The 5,904-nt window shown below is 46.9% G+C and overlaps 1 long non-coding RNA gene across 1 annotated transcript in view; it reads right to left on the reverse strand.

Annotated features, from left to right (window-relative positions):
• Positions 1-565: 565 nt before the first annotated feature.
• The window catches only part of LOC141373019 (uncharacterized), a 21,651-nt gene continuing 16,312 nt past the window's right edge, over positions 566-5,904 (reverse strand). Inside the window, exon 4 of the long non-coding RNA XR_012378640.1 lies at positions 566-584. This is a non-coding gene — a long non-coding RNA (uncharacterized lncRNA). The remainder of the gene's footprint in view (positions 585-5,904) is intronic.

Here is a 5,904-nt window from a genome sequence, read left to right on the forward strand (position 1 = left end):
GTTTTCAGTAGGTGCCGTATGGTGTTTTATTTAATCAACAGGCAACTTGAAACTCTTAATATTCTCTTGATTTAGATTCTGGGTAATGACACCACGAAGCTCTATGAAATGCTGAGCAGGAAAGCAGGGAGCATTAACAGCAAACTTCTGAAACATTCTCACTCTGTGATGCATTTTGCTACAAAATCCTGGAATCCCTCAGGGATGAGTAGAACTTTAGGTATAACAAATGTGTAACAAATGTAACACTTACATTTTCAGAGAATGAAACAGTCACTGATACTAGCTGTTGTAATGCCAGATGCTGGGGAGGGGGGTATGTTGGAGAAAGAAACATTAACAACCACCTTATAATGAGCCATCATCACAATTCCAGTACATCCTGGTACGGTTACACTTTTAATGTTACCTGTATTTTTCTCCTTAAGTGATTTCAGCAGAGCCCCCTTTTGTCTCAAAATGATGCACTTTATTTCAGAGCAGAGGCAGAAAGGAAGGTTCCACTAGCCATTTTTCCAAGCTGTTTTCTTAGTCCACAGCACGCCGTGGGAAATCCTATTGCACTGGCGTATCTCAGGGAGTGTCTGTAATGGCCAACACAAACAGTGAACCTTCAAATAGAAACTCCGTGCTCCAGAGTCACGTTTGTCTGGGGGTTTGTGGAGGGGGGTGCCCGGAACTCAGGGCAGCTCCACAGGATAGACCCCAACGAGGACTTGTATCCTTAAAACCACTAAAAATGCTTCAAGGAGCTCTGCGGGCGCATACCCTGAAGGATGTGGTGATTCAGATCCCCTGGAGAGAGCCGCTTTGCATAGCGGTTGATGAGAGCCCTGAAATCTCCCAGACAGATGAGAAAGACTTTTCTCACAATAATCTTGTTCTCCTCACATCATCTTTGCCCCTGTTATGGCTTGAAAGCCCTCTGAAAAAAAATCCCCTGGGGGGAGAAATGAGCTGGACCCCAGAGGTCAGGGGCAGCCAGGCTCCCCTGTCGTTCCCGAGGACAACCCATTTTTGCAGCATAACTTCCAAAGTTCACAAAAAAGGGGACAGGAACGGGCTCTCTAGCTTCATAGAAAACATTCATTAACTTATTCAACGGATACAGAGTGAATTTGTTAGGTGCCCAAGACCTTGAGTTACAGAGGATGCAGGAGACCCGGTCAAAGGCATCAGGGAAATCATTACCTACGTGGGGCCAGGAAGTAGGGAGAGATCCACATTCAACTTCGGAGACTTTATTACTTTGCCCCGTAAGTGTCAAGCACTGAGTTAGATGTGAAACATGTGGAATAGTTAGAAGGGTGTAGGTTACCCAGGAGTACAGGGGTCCTTGTGTATGCATATCCCATGGGGAGGTTTTAACTAGTGGGATCTATCAGAACACCAGGGCTGAAATCTGTGCTCTTATCACTCCTGTGATCTGGAACACCCTGAACGTCAGTTTCCTCTTCTGTAAAATGGAATAACTGTATCTATGTCAGAAAGCTCTGGAGACATTTGTTGAGAAAACGTGTGGGTAAGAGTTTTGTAAACAGAAGCACCTCCACAAATACAGGTCTGAGTGGTAGGTTCTGGCTGAAATAGCTTAGTTCACATTCACCAACATTTGCTGTCACAGTGCTAACAGCAGAGTGAAACTCGTGGAAGTGTATAATGAGCAATTAGTATTACAAGTATTTGTGACAATCTATTTTTCTAACCACAGGATAAGACTATGAATTAAACGTATGTTTATTTTACAAGCCTACAGAGCCTGTATATATAACCTCTATTGTGCCAGGCTAAATAAAAATCCCCCCCAAAAGAGCACACATCAGTTGGGCAAACTTTGGTTTAAGGGTTTAGAAGGAAGACTGATTATTTTGGTGGCTGGTGGACCTCTGTGAAAGCGTATACAAACCATACGCATGTGTGCCAAGAGGCTCCCAAGTGGGTTATGTAAGGCAGGATGACTCAGGAAGACTTGCTGGGAGAGGCGGTTTCGGTGTAGCTGGGGGGGGGGGGGGGCAGAGCCAGGAGGGAGCCTGAGACACAGACTCTCACCAGGAGCCTTTCTACTTTTTTCTTGGGGTGGCAGAGCAAGCCATTGGCGCTATAAGACAGGGTCAGTGTTCTGGTGATGGAGTCATTCCTTAGGCATTCGGCACACAGATTCCCCTTAAAGGTACAGGTACGTGGCCATTTGTGCTGTTGCCATCTTCAATTATTAAGCAGGAAAAAAAGTGTTTTCCAATGAAAACAAAGAATCCGTAGTGTGGTTATTAGCTATGACCGGTACTCAGCCCTTCCTACTTACAAACTTGAAAACTTTCATGGATTATCAGAGACCTGGCCTCAAGGGCTCAAAATCGAAGAATTGTCTCCTTCTATGGATCCATTAGATCGGATTATTCTGTAGCCAGTACCGCAAGATACTTTTTTTTTTAAAAAAAGATTTTATTTATTTATTTGCCAGAGAGAGAGAGATAGCAAGAGCAGGAACACAAGCAGGGGGAGCAGGAGAGGGAGAAGCAGGCTTCCCGCCGAGCAGGGAGCCCGATGTGGGGCTCGATCCCAGGACCCTGGGATCATGACCATGACCTGAGCTGAAGGAAGACACTTAATGACTGAGCCACCCAGGCACCCCTGCAAAATATTTTTGATGAATAAGTTAATATTCCACATTAGTGGGGAGGAGCATCTACTGGTTTTATATGTATAAACCCATCAAGTATCTGTTGAATGTCCATGCCTCCTGTGTGTTCTCCTCTCACTAGATCATGAGCTGTGCGAGAGTGGGCAAGGGTGATGCTGTTCATGTGTGTGCTCGGGCCGGAGCACTGTGCCCGGAATAGGGTAGGTTTCAATAAAGGCATGAATGAGTGAATGAAGAGAATGTAAAAGAAACATAGGGCTCATTCCCTGTCCACTGTGAGCTGGTGGGGACTGGGCGGTGCGCGATGTGACAGCTTCACCATTGTGGTCTGGGCTGCTGGGGGAGAAGGGCCGGCCTCCCTGTCACCCCACTTCCTGCAGGGTGCTTGAATGAGGTGATCACACTTGGCAGGGAGACTGCCCTGTGATCAGGGGCAGAGCTCCAAAGCGCTCCTCTTTCTGAGGGAGGCTGAGCTGTTGACTCCACCTTGTGGTGTTTGCAGCAGAGTCCTCGAGGACTTAGTGGGAAGCAAAGAGAAGAGAGCTGCTGAGCCAGCAGCACAGCAAGAGGCCACTCAGGGACGTACTTCCCAGGGAGGAAGAGACCCTCAAGGAGGAGCTGGGGGCCGAGTGGGATCTGGCTTCAAAAAGCCAGGATCCAAAGCTCCCAGGAGCTGTGGGCTCTGCTCCCCGATCTCACCTCAGAGAACAGTGTCCCTGGGGAGATGGCCAAACAGGCTAGTAAAGCGTCCTGGGATAATGCTGTCGGATGTCCCCTGGAGAGTCCAGCTGTGGAACCGACAGCCGTGAGGGTGGCTCTTATATCATTGTTTTCCCAGGGAGTAAGCTGAGGTTCAGAAGAAAGTGCCGAGGGAGAGACCTGCGCCCGGATGCCTGCCCCGCAGCCAGCCCCCACCTCTCCATCACGCTAACGCGCCTCTCACCTCCAGTTTGCATGGGGCTCTGCCATCGACGGGCACATTCGCGTGCGATCCACAACCTAGCTGGTTGTCCAGTGAAGACCTAAGCGGGAGCACCCTTGTCTGTGACACAGGTAAGGAGCTGGACAGGTGAGGTCATCCAGCCAGTGAACAGCTGAAGGGGGCTAGAGCAAGACCAGCATTCTTTGTGCTGCCCCAGAGGCTAAGTGTTCAGAATCCATCCGTTCCTGTGGCTGTGTGCCCTCGCAAAACGTCCACACTCCCAACCCGCGTTCGGTTTGAAGAATGAAACAACATGTAACTGATACAACTTGGTCTGCTTAGCAGAGCTATGGGAGGGAGTGTATTTCTGTCTACTTTGTGGGTCGTGCATCCCATTGGAGAGACTGAAAAAGGGAAAAGGGAGGTCTGCAGGTTCACTGGAGACATTTCTAGGGTAAGCAAAACACTTCCCACATTTCTGCGGATATGACAAGACAGGGAATTGAGATGTCGTAACACCAAATCCACAATGAGCATTACAAAATAACGCAGATGTTCTTTGGTTTTTAAATAAATCAGGCTTTGGAAACTGTGTATTTTCTTTCTTTGGGTTGTGTTGGACTATTCATTCAGCGTGGGGGCTTGCAGGACTTCGTTGTGGGAGAAGATAGTTCCAAAGGCATGGAACTGAACTAGGTGAAACCAGAAAGGGCAGGGGAAAGAAATCTAAGTGGGGATGGGGAGCATGAAGTTGTCTTGAAGATAACACAGAGAGATATACAAGTCAAAGACAGGATAGGAGCGAAGGTGTAAACTTCAGGACAAGTTGCACCGTTACTGAGTGGCTGGATTGGGATCTCCCACCATTCTGCCCCGAACAGAAGAGGACTCTGCGTGTAGTTTCATAAACATCCTGTTAACAGAGAGGTCTACCCTAACCCTCCTCATTTACTTAGTCTGGATTTACCTAAAATGAAGTAAGAGTCACTGTTGCTTTCCACTGGAATTAAGAAAACTCAGGAAACAACCCTATAAAAATATTTTTTTTTAAGAGCAAAAGTCACCAAATTTTTTTCAACAAGAAATCCTGACCAAGTCATAATGGATGCTTACTTGGACTGGAAACACATGGGTTGATCAGGGTCAAGGCTTTTGTGTGAGCACGTGTGTGCACACTCACACGCTCACACATATTTGTACTGGTTTGGGCTGGGTCCTGTCCCTCCCAAATTTGTCTGTGGAAGTGCAAACCCTTAGTACCTCAAAATGTGACTGTATTTGGACTTAAAGAAGTAATTAAGTTAGAAAGAGGCTGTTAGGGGCGCCTGGGTGGCTCAGTCGGTTAAGCGTCTGCCTTCGGCTCAGGTCATGATCCCAGGGTCCTGGGATCGAGCGCCCCATCAGGCTCCCTGCTTAGCGGGGGGACTGCTTCTACCTCTCCCTCTACTGTTCCCCCTACTTGTGCTCTCTCGCTCTCTCTGTCAAATAAATAAATTTAAAAGAAAATAGAAAGAGGCTGTTAGGGTGGTGTTTTTATAAGGAGGAAATTTGGAAACATACAGAGACCCCGGGGATGCACACGCGTGTGAGGAAGGACGTGTGAAGGGGGACACAGAGAAGGCAGATATCCGCAGGTCCAGGAGGGCCCTTTGAATGAAACCAACCCTGCCGACACCTCGATCTTGGACTTCCGACTTCCGGGACTATGAGAAAATACATCCGTGTTCGAGCCACCCAGTCTGTGGTGTTTTATTTTGGCAGTAGACCAATACACACACATTACTGTACATTAAGGGCAAGATAACGATGGCTTTACCTGGCACATTTAAAATTTTTAATGTAGTCTTTATTAAATTCTTCTTATACTTGAATCCTTCTCTCTCTGCTTCTGCCTCTACCCAAGGTCACCTGTGTACAACTTATCACGTAGGAGTCCGTATTTCTCCGGACCGTCATGTAATCAAAGAAACACACAGCTATACACAACAGACATACTTGTATCTAGTATGTGAGGGCGGGTCATTGTTTTATACAATTAGGATCATATCTCACAGGGTTTTCAACATCTTGCTTTGGATTACTTTTTACATCTTTTATATTTTGAAACAATTTCAAAGTTACCGAAAGTTGCAAGTACAACGCAAAATACCTGTTGTATTTTTTGAGCCCTGTATTTTTGAGCACCTTTAATAAGGTGCAGATGGGATGCCTCATCACCTCTGAGTATTTTGGTGCGAATTTCCTGCAAACAGGTTGGTGTCATTGGCAGGAAGATTACAGAAATGATGCAGATTCTTCTTGCGGACCCCTGTCTGTGGTGCACAGGTGCACTTAGCATTAC

Source organism: Callorhinus ursinus, unplaced genomic scaffold (assembly GCF_003265705.2).
Source record: "Callorhinus ursinus isolate GAN/ISIS: 27379988/994484 unplaced genomic scaffold, GSC_fseal_2.0 scaffold6, whole genome shotgun sequence".
NCBI classification, from domain to species: Eukaryota; Metazoa; Chordata; class Mammalia; order Carnivora; family Otariidae; genus Callorhinus; species Callorhinus ursinus.